This window comes from Gavia stellata, chromosome 14, assembly GCF_030936135.1.
Source record: "Gavia stellata isolate bGavSte3 chromosome 14, bGavSte3.hap2, whole genome shotgun sequence".
Classification (NCBI taxonomy): Eukaryota; Metazoa; Chordata; class Aves; order Gaviiformes; family Gaviidae; genus Gavia; species Gavia stellata.
The window spans coordinates 11,616,502-11,627,497 of NC_082607.1; positions in this window are offsets into that span (position 1 = coordinate 11,616,502).

A 10,996-nucleotide genomic window follows, 5' to 3' on the forward strand; every position below is an offset into this window, starting at 1 on the left:
GCGTTGGCCTCGACTGTGCGCCCCCTGGTGTCCTGTGCGTCCACTGGTGTCCATCGGTGTGCCCCGCTAAAAGATCGTCCCCTTTGCTACTGCAATAGCATCACCTGCTCAGGTGTGGCTCCACGGGTCCCCTCAGCCCCGGTGACCTTGGTGGCTCTGCCGTGGAGTGTCCCAGGAGGACCGGCTCAGTTGCAGAGTGTCAGCGCAGCATGACGGGGCCTGTGGCATCCAGGGGAGGGACAAAGAGGGCTCCAGGGGTGTCTTAAAAGCTTCCTGAAGCCCATGGCGGTCTGCTCCCTCTGACGTGGGAGGCTCTTGCTCGGCTGCAAGCTGTCACTCCACAGAAACAGCACCTTTTGCCATTTGCTTAAAACAAACACAACCTCCCTGGGCAGCTCAGCACCTTGGCACATGGGCCCGGGCTTCTTTTCCCGTGTTGGGTCCCACAGAGGAGCAGGGCAGGTGTGCGGTGGAGCCGGGGGCTCAGGCGTGTTGGAAGCAGTATGGAGGGTCTGCTGTGCTGTGTCCAGCGCGCACACCCACCTCTGCCCTGAAGCCCCTGAGCCGGTTTCAGCAGCTCAGGAACACATTTTATTGTCTCCCCTGAAACAATGATCACACATTCTGTGTGATTCTGTGTGATCCCTCCAATTTCTGAGCCATTACCCACTTGAACTCCTACAGAACAAAAGTCACCTACTTCCCACCTGGGGAGGCAGCTGCCCAGGGAGTAGCAAAGCCAGAAAACCTGAGACGCAATAGGCAAAAAAAAAAAAAGAGATCCTTCTGGAGAGATTGTAGTGAAGGAGGAGCAGGCTTGACCCTCCTGTGGGGTTAACAGAAACCAGTGCATGAGTGAGAGCAGGAGCGCAGGCGGCGCAGGCCGGATGGGGGAGCAGACAATGTTCTGGGAACCAACGGCAGCACTCTGCTGTGGTGGCTGGGACATCCCACTCGCAAACAGCTCAGCACCTCCTTCCCCGTCGCAGGCAGGCGGGGACGTGTTGTGAGCTCAGCAGCATCGCACGTGTTTCCTGCACTGCCCTGATTAAGGGGAACTGGCTGGAGCAGTGTGTGCACACCCACACCAAAGTGGCCGGACAGAGCTTCCCTGGGGACTGAGGCGTGATGTTGTCCCACAGGGGCTGGTGGCTGCTGCCCACAGCAGGTTTGGGCCTCGGGACTCAGCCATCTGAGGTGCCAAGGGCCAGGCAAGGCACAGCTGGAGGGCTGGGCACCATGGGGGTGCAGGAGGAGAGAAGCCAGGTGTCCAGCGCAGTGCCCAGCCCTGGAGCCCAGGGACCCTGTAGACAGGATGTTCCAAAGGGCTTTTGCTCTCGTAACCACCCAGAGAAGGAGACTGCACTCCACAAGGGTTTACTTACTCTCTGGCAACTGGAAAGATCCTGCATTTGCTTTCCTGGGCAGCCAAAGCCCCATGGCATTGCTCAGGATCAGGGCTCCCCTCTGCCCCCATCATGCTCTCAAAGAGCCCCGGGTCATCCCATCCCCAGCAGATCAGAGGGCAGCTCCTGCGGGTGCAGCGTGGTCACCCTTTGGTGACTCAGTAATCAGATGTAGCTGTAAGTGAGACTGTCAGACAGATCCTACACCGACTACTGAGCGGCCAAGAGCACCATGTCTCTGCTGGGTCTCCACCTCGGCTCTAGGCAGGGCTGGCAGTAAGCAGAGCAGCTTCCCCTGGGAAAAGAAGATGGGGTGGACAGGGAGGGGATGGCCAATGGGAAGTGATGGCTGGGGGCAAGTAGGCACCTGGCAGCAGTGTTTCATCTTGGAAATCCCATCCGAACACCAGTGTCAGGTGGCACTGGGGGTCTTCTGCATGTCCGGTACATGGTGGGCTCCCATCCCCATGCAGCATGTGTCCCTGTTTTTGTCTCTCTGCCCTGAGCAAAAGGCTGCCCCCCTGGGGCCAGGCAGGGCTCCTCTTGTGCCTCCTCCCCAGTGCCAGCTGGGGGGTCCCCTGCACATTTGGTCCCAGGGGCACCCACTGGCCTGAGCACCTGGAGCATGGTCCCATCTTCCCAGGCACAAGCGTACCATCAGCTGGGCTTCCTCCCACAGCAGGGAAGGAGCTGGGCTGACAGCAGGGCTAGAGGGGCTGCAGGACTGGGGGGTCTTGTGCAGTGGGGTCAAGCCTGGATTGCCACAGAAGGTGGCACAGGGGCCAGCGGGGGCAGTGGCAGAGCCCAGCACTAGCACCTCAGCACCCCACAGCCATTGGGGCTCCCTGCAAGGCTCCTTCCAGGCAAGCAGCCCTGTTCAGCTCAGGAGAAGCAGGCACGAAAAGCTGTTCCCTGTCTCAAAGGCTTCTCCTCCCTCCCAGCGCCACGCCTGCCTCCCAGCCTGCATGGCTGGGCTGAGCTGCAGCTTGCCAGCCCACACAGGCTTCCAGTGGCCATGCACAGTCAGGGCAAGCGGTAGTGGGCAGTAACGTGGTCAGCAAAACCGTGTCCCCCTGGCAAGTCCCCACTTGCAGAGCCCCCAAAAATGCTCTGTAAATGGACCCACGATGCCCCTCAGGGCACCTCAGCAAGGCACCATACCTGGCCATCTCCGCTAGATGCCAGGGTCCCCCGTCGATAAGAAATGTGTCCCCGGTGTGTGAGGACCTGGAGGGCTGCAGTGTCCTGGTGCTCCCAAGCTGCTACTCCGGTGGCTCAGCATGATGTGGCCCCGATGCTGCCGGCCTCGTGGCCCTGGCCACATGGCGCTCTGCCGAGGCTGCCACCGTGTCGCTGCTTTTAGTACAGTGAGAAGCAACATCTGAATTCCCCTTCCCCTGTCTGGGACATTGGCGCTGGTGTCACGCAGCCGTGCAGGGACAGCCCCAGCTCGGTGGCTGGCCGGGGTCACACTGCAGCTTGCAGAAAGGAAATTTGCAGCTCAGCTCTGTCAAAGCAAGAGCACGGGGATTTTCAGCGGGGTTTCTCTCTCTCTGCCGCCGTCTCTCTCTCTTTTCTCATTTTCTGGAAATGAAACAAACTCGGGCTCCAGCCATCCATGCCGCTCAGTGTCTGTGGGCAGGGGGCAACAGCCCTTCTCCTTCACTTCCCTCAGCTGCTGTGGGGACTTTTCAGTGCAAGCCGGCTCTCCCCCAGCCTCCCCCACTTTCACATTGCAAAGGAAGGGGCTTTCTGCTCCCTCTTGCCAGCATCTGGGATTTCTGCCAGACGGGTTTATGGAACAGGAGGGCAGGCTGAGCAGCCTGGCAGCAGGCACAGAGCTGTGCTGAGAGCAGCAGTGAGCCCCGGGCTGCCCCTCAAGCTGTCCCTCCTGCCAAGAAGTGCTGAGCTTTGACAGTGAATGGATGCAGCCAGCCTGAAGCACAGCAAATGATATCAAGTGGCTGCTCGGGTGATACAGGCGCTCTCTTTCTGACTTCCTTCCTGCTTGCAGTGACCGTGGGCAAGTCCTGCTGTTCCCTGCAGCAGCTGTAAAAGGTGAATAACAATTCCTGGATGCATCATAATCTCCTCATTCAACTCTTACCTGTTTTCTGCCCCTTTGGCGAGGATCCTGGTCCATCTTCCCTGACAATCCCTCCATCTTGCGAGTCTGCACCCTCTCCTGTTGCTGCCTGGCCAGCAGGCACCCCTGCCAGCCCTGAAGCCTGGGCTGGGCATATGGGGACTAGCCGAGCACAGTGCAAAGACACCCATGGGCGTGAGCTGCGGAGGCAGGCTCAGGGCTGTGCCCCAGCAACAGGCACAGCCCGGGGTTGGGGGGCAGCTGGGTGGAGGGCTTCAGGCTGTGCGGGGCCTTGCTACAGCTCCCTGCATCCAGGTCTCCTTTCTTCCTGGCAATGATCAAGAGAGGAGTTTTCTGGGACAGTGCTTCCCTTAAACAGCCATTCCCGTGAAGCACTGTTAAATTCGTTTTAAATTTGTCCCCTTTTCTGGCTCGCCAGGAGCTCTTTCGGTGCGAGGATGCCAGGGTCGAGCAGCACTGAGCACTGGGGGGACGGGTAAGGCAGGGCACCGCTGTGTCCCTTCCCCACGGCCCCAAGCACAGCATCTTTTTATGCTGTTTACAAACAGAGAGGGTCTGGTGGGAGAAGTGATGGTCGGAGGCCGTCTTGGGCTTAGCGACCATGAAATGATTGAATTCTCAATTCTTGGCCAAGTAAGGAGGGGGATCAGCAAAACCACTACGACGGACTTCCAGAGGGCAGACTTCGGCCTGTTCAGGACACTGGTTGAGAGGGTCCCTTGGGAGACAGTCCTGAAGGGCAAAGGGGTCCAGGAAGGCCGGACCTTCTTCAAGAAAGAAATCATAAAGGCACAGGAGCAGGCAGTCCCCATGTGCCGTAAGAAGAGCCGTCGGGGAAGACGACCGGCCTGGCTGAACAGGGAGCTTTTGCTGGGACTCAGGAAAAAAAAGAGAGTTTATCACCTTTGGAAGAAGGGGCAGGCAACTGAAGAAGAATACAAGGACCTCGTTAGGTCATGCAGAGAGGGAATTAGAAAGGCAAAAGCCTGGCTAGAACTGAATCTGGCCACGGTCGTAAGGGATAACAAAAAATGCTTCTACAAATACATTAACAACAGAAAGAGAGCCAAGGAGAATCTCCATCCTTTACTGGATGCAGGGGGGAACATTGTCATGAAGGATGAGGAAAAGGCTGAGGTACTTAATGCCTTCCTTGTCTTAGTCTTTAATAGCCACACCAGGTATCCTCAGGGTATCCAGCTCCCTGAGCTGGAAGACAAGGATGGAGAGCAAAATAAACTCCCCGTGATCCAGGAGGAAGCAGTTAACGACCTGCTATGCCACCTGGACACCCACAAGTCTATGGGGCCTGATGGCATCCACCCAAGGGTACTGGGGGAGCTGGCGGAGGAGCTTGCCAAGCCGCTCTCCATCATCTATCAACAGTCCTGGTTAACAGGGGAGGTCCCGGATGACTGGAGGATTGCCAACGTGACACTCATCTACAAGAAAGGCCAGAAGGAGGATCTGGGGAACTACAGGCCTGTCAGCCTGACCTCGGTGCTGGGGAAGATTATGGAGAGGTTCATCTGGAGGGCGCTCACAGGGCATGTGCAGGACAACCAGGGGATCAGGCCCAGCCAGCACGGGTTCATGAAAGGCAGGTCCTGCTTGACCAACCTGATCTCCTTCTATGACCAGGTGACCCGCCTAGTGGATGAGGGACAGGCTGTGGATGTTGTCTACCTGGACTTTAGTAAAGCCTTTGACACTGTCTCCCACAGTATTCTCCTGGAGAAGCTGCCAAATCATGGCTTAGACAGGTGCACTCTTCATTGGGTAAAAAACTGGCTGGATGGCCGAGCCCAGAGAGTCATGGTCAATGGAGTGAAATCCAGTTGGCGGCCGGTCACAAGTGGTGTTCCCCAGGGCTCAGTTTTGGGACCGGTCTTGTTTAACGTGTTTATCAATGAGCTGGATGAGGGGATTGAGTGCTCCCTCAGCAAGTTTGCAGACGACACCAAGCTGGGCGGGAGTGTTGATCTGCTCGAGGGTAGGAAGGCTCTGCAGAGGGATCTGGACAGGCTGGATCCATGGGCCGAGGCCAATTGTATGAGGTTCAACAAGGCCAAGTGCGGGGTCCTGCACTTGGGTCACAACAACCCCATGCAATGCTATAGGCTTGGGGACGAGTGGCTGGAAAGCTGCCCTGCAGAAAAGGACCTGGGGGTGTTGATCAACAGCCGGCTGAATATGAGCAGCAGTATGCCCAGGTGGCCAAGAAGGCCAACGGCATCCTGGCCTGTATCAGACATAGTGTGGCCAGCAGGAGCAGGGAGGTGATCGTGCCCCTGTACTCGGTGCTGGTGAGGCCGCACCTCGAATCCTGTGTTCAGTTTTGGGCCCCTCACTACAAGAAGGACATTGAGGTGCTGGAGCATGTCCAGAGAAGGGCAACGAAGCTTGTGAGGGGTCTGGAGCACAAGTCTTATGAGGAGCGGCTGAGGGAACTGGGGTTGTTCAGTCTGGAGAAGAGGAGGCTGAGGGGAGACCTTATTGCTTTCTACAGTTACCTGAAAGGGGGTTGCAGAGAGGTGGGTGTTGGTCTCTTCTCCCAAGTGACAAGTGATAGGACAAGAGGAAAGGGCCTCAAGTTGCTCCAGGGGAGGTTCAGGCTGGGTAATAGGAAAAAATTCTTTCCTGAGAGAGTGGTGAAACACTGGAACAGGCTGCCCAGGGAGGTGGTGGAGTCACCCTCACTGAAGGTGTTCAAGGAACGTGTGGACATGGCATTGCGGGACATGGTTTAGTGGGCATGGTGGTGTTGGGTTGATGGTTGGACTTGACGATCTTACAGTTCTTTTCCAACTGTAGTGATTCTGTGATTCTGTGATCTGTGGAGGAGACCCACTTCTTGGCGGGTACAGGGAAAGCTTTACTGAATATGAGCAGACCTGGGGGCTTGGGGCTTGTTCCAGGAGTTTTTGCAGCAGCCAGGGTGTCTCAGGAGATGAGCTAAGCACAGTCCACAACAGACACCAAAAACTGGACACCCCTTGGGAATGTGACTCCATCTCCAGCAGCAGCAACCCTCAAAGCAAGCCCAGGGGACAGCAATTGCTCTGAGCTTCATTTAATCAGCCAGGGTAATTAGGTGACTTATGAAGGACGTGTGTGCCTGGAAGCTGCTGTGGTTTTCCCCAAGCTGCTCTGACACTTGAGGAGCAAAGATCCCTTAATAATTAGCATGCGAAGCCAGCAGCTGCAGAGAGCATCCTCTGGCCGGTGAGACCCCCCTTGAATGTTTGTCCTCTCCAGCTCCTGCAGGTGCAGCCCCCCCCAGTCACCCTGTGTGAGGAGCACGGCTGTTGTGCTCCCGGTGCCTGAATCATTCAGAGACGCCTCCAATGTGAGAAACGAGAGAGAAAGGAGAAATACTCTGCTGACCCACTTACTGCAGAGAAAGCCAGGGGAGGAGAGCATGCTTATTTTTGGGACCTCCTCCAAGTTGGCATTTCTGCTCTGGGGCTAGGGAACCTCAGGGCTCAATTTGTCAGATACTCAGGGGTGTTGGTGCCCTTGGCCCCCCTGGGCTGCTGCTCCCTCAGGGTCCCAGTGTCTGCAGGTCGGCTGATCTGTGAGCTGCATGGGGCTGCAGCTCCTCTTTGCTCCGTCTTTGCTGGGGTGCAGTGGCTGAGGAAGGTCTGCCAGGCATTACTCCTGCAGCCCGGAGCTTTGGTTCCAAAGGAGGGAGTTTTTTCCCCCAAGGACAGGTGTGGGCTTTGCTCCTGCTGTGATTTATCTGCACTAGGGCCAGGGTTTGTCTCTCCATCTGGGCTGGTTTTGCAGCAGCCTGGATGGAGACAAAAACACCAGGAGAGATGCCTTTCTTGGCTGGTGGGTTGGTGGTTTATTTTAATATTTTTTCTGCCTAACTGAGACAGTGGGTTCTGAAAAAAGCAGCTCTCCTAAAGCACCTCTGTCCTTGCAGAGCACCGTGGGGCTGGTTACATGGGATAAACCCATCCCCTGTGACTAAACCCCAGCGCTTGCTCCAGAGAGGAAGCTGGAAACCTCCACAGCATCCTTCACTCCAGCTGTGCAGGGAGGTGCTGGAAAGGTGACAGGGATTTCCTGCAGCGTTTGGTGAAATGAGTCAGCGCGGCACACATCCACACGGGCATGGCCGGCGGGCTGGGCAGGAGCCAGCTGGCAGCATGTGCCTGGCAGCACGGGGAGGAAGCGCAGCAAGGCCATGCAGTGGGGACTTGCCCAGGGCATGTCTGTGGAAGAGCAGGGATGTATCCTGCCGACCCTCAGGCTGCTGTTCCTCTTTCTGGAGCAGCAACTCACCAAAACTGAGCCCTCCCCAGGGCAGGCAGGGTCCAGGTGGGATGCAGGCAGCAGCAGGAGATTCTCCAGCTCGGAAGCGCTGGTACAAGGGGCCATGCCCGGTCCTTCCGCCACATCACTGGTGCCGTGGGGCACAGCCAGTGTCTTGGTGCCCTCTGTCCACGTGAGTGCTGGGAAGGGTGAGTGCCCTGTGGGTGGCTGCTGCTTCTGAGATACTCTGCATTCCTGAGAAGCTGCCATGAGTCACTCGCTTGCTCTATCACATACACACACATACACACAAAAAAAGTCCCAGGAGAGATTAGACATGGCTCACTTTGTTCTGAGTCATTTTTATCTCCCCCAGACCTCTATTGAGCTGAGAGCGGCACAATTCGGGGAAATAAACAGCGCTTTCAGCATGCACATGGGTCATTGGCTCTGGCCCAAGCAGGTTTCTCCAGGACTGTCGGTGGCAGGAGCCCGTCCTGGCTTCTCCATCATATTTACATGGGACAACAGTGCCCTGGCACTGTCTCACGGGGAGGTTTGGGGATGGGCAGATGTGCTCACGCTGTGCCTTGCTTCAGGCAGGACTGGGATGCCAATAACTCTCTGCAGCTCTCTCAAAGGCACAGCCGCAGCCGTCTGCTGCCTGGCCCATTGGCTCAGCCATGCAGGAGAGATGCTGAAGCTTTGCAGTGGCACCGGCATGGGTTTGCAGAGCCCTCAGAAGCACCAGGGCTGCTAATGCTGCTCCACTTGCTGGGGCCACGCATGTTCTTGCTGGGGCATGTGGGCTTCATGTGCCAGCGGGGAGCCAGGCTCCCTGGGGATGCCCGGCTGTCCTCAGCATGTTTTGCTCACTGGCTCTCGTGTGTCTGCACAAAGCAACCCACTGCGTGCAGCGAGCACCAGAACCTGGGCCCCCCTCCCCAAGTTATTTCCAAGTGTCCTCCAGTTTCACACCTGGATTCCCCTTCCCACAGCCCTCAGCTTAGACTCCATCTCTCCAGTTTACTCTTATGTCTTTGGGTCAGGAACGTGGAGCTGCCTCCCAGTAGCTGAAAATGGTTAAACCCAGCAATTCAGCGCCTGCCAGTGTCACAACCATCAATTTCTGACTGTGTTCGCCTGCCGCTGCAGCCCCCAAGGGAAGCTTTGCCAGACTCCCTTCCGTGATCCCTGGATGTTGTCATCCCATGGTGCCTGGAGCATCCCTGCCAGGGTTAGAGGCAAGAAGACCCCATGCAACCCCATGCAGATCTCCAGCACCCAGAGCTGGAGCACCCCTCCTGACAGCCAGCTCTAACCCTCCCGAGTGCACATCCCCCACTGCCACACCCTGACTGCCCTCTTCACCGTCATGTTGTCTGCTTGGCAACATTTTCCCCATCTGCTTGTTTCTGGAAGAAACAACTTTTCCAGCCTTTCCGGGTGAGCACAGTCTCACAGCACCGGAGGATTCCCAGATGGGATGTCTGGGATAAAGTCACGTCCATACTGCAGGGGACACTGGTGCCAGAAGCACAGCCCGGATCTCCCATGTCTCTCCCGGACCTCCGCACAACCATTTCCCCTCCAGCACTGAACAATATCCTTCTACTTCACTGCGCCAGGGCAGGTGGTGCAAAGTACCCGGGGCATCCCCGGATGTGACACACGGCTTGCTTTGCCCCAAAACGCTTGCTGGAAAACATGGGGCAGGTTGTTGCTCATCTTCCTTGCAAAGAAAAGGAGCCCCAAGCTGGGCACGGAGCCAGTTCGCCAGCACACAAGCTAGAGGAAATGTGTTTCTCACTGGCTTTTTGCCTCTCCGGGAGCAGGCTGGGTGATGCGGGGGGAGAGCTTTCTGCCCCAGCTCCTGCTGCGTCAGGCAGCCCCTGAGTGAGTGTAGGAAGGGGTGGGCAGTCCCTTGGCAAGTTGGGGTTTTACACGGGTCAAGGGGGAGTCCCCCCGGGCACTCCTTGCTGCTGCCGTGGGAGCCCTGGCCAGACACAGCTGCCCAGGATGGTTTTCCCCATCGGGCCCAGGGCTGCCATAGGGAGAGGGGTGGAAAAAGAGGGGGTGTCCCCAGCGAGGCAGCGAGAACTGGCCCCTCTCTGAGGTGTGGGGACAGAGAGCCATGACCGACCCCACAGATGTGGGGTGCTCCTGCACAGTGAGCCCATGGGGCTGGGATGCTCTAGATCATTCCCAGGCTGTGCTGGGCTACGTGGGACATCAGGGAATGTGTTCCCGCATCTGCTGGGATTTTCCCTACCTGGGGGGCTCAGCCTCTATCTCCCGTCCCATCCCCTATCAGTATCACCCACCCCACACTAAGGATTCGCATCTAGGACCCCAAAATAACCCATCCCTCTACCATCCCCACTGTCTCCCTCTGTTGCCCAGGCACCAAGACCTGTCGCATGGATGCTTCTGCACACACTGGGACTGTCACCAGAGGGGTCTCTGCCCGCATTGCATGGGATTTATGCAATGTTTCCCCACCTCGCTTACCCAGCGGATGCTGGGACCATGCAGGGCATTCCTCCCCATCTTCCTGGCTTTGTGAGCTGAGGGAGAACCATGTGCCAGCGTGTGTGCATGAGCACATATGTGTGCATTTGTTGGGGGGGTGGGGTATTTCCTGGGCTTTTAAAAAGAGGTATTGAAAATTTGTGAATTTAAAACAGAAGACATTTGCAAAAATGTTTCAGTGCATCTTCTCTGAGCTGTTCTGCAAGACCCTGGGAGAAGAGGAGAAGGGTGAGGAACAGCTGGCAGGAGGGGGACTCCCAGGGATCACCCCAACTCTCTCACTCCCATGTGGCTCAAAGCAAGGTTGTGTGACTAAATCATCACTACTTGGGGTGCAGGCAACCAGGGGACAGGGATACACCCCACATATGTATCTGCATATGTGCATCCCTGGCTATTTTTTCACCTCCAGCCCTGCCCCTGCAGATGCAAAGTGCCCTGCAGGCTCCCAGTGCTGGGGGCACAGGGCAGCCTCTCCTGCTTTGTAGGAATAAGCCATCTGCATCCTGAAGGCAAATTTTCCCCTAATCACCATTTCCTCAAGCTATGTGGGCGAGCAGGTACAGAAGGCAGCTGCCAGCTCCCTGGGGGGCTCCAGCCCCAGGTACAAGCGCAGACTGACCTGCAGGGCAAATAAAAGCTCCTGTAGCCTGGGCAGCAGCAAGATGCTGGCCTGCAACCCGCTCTC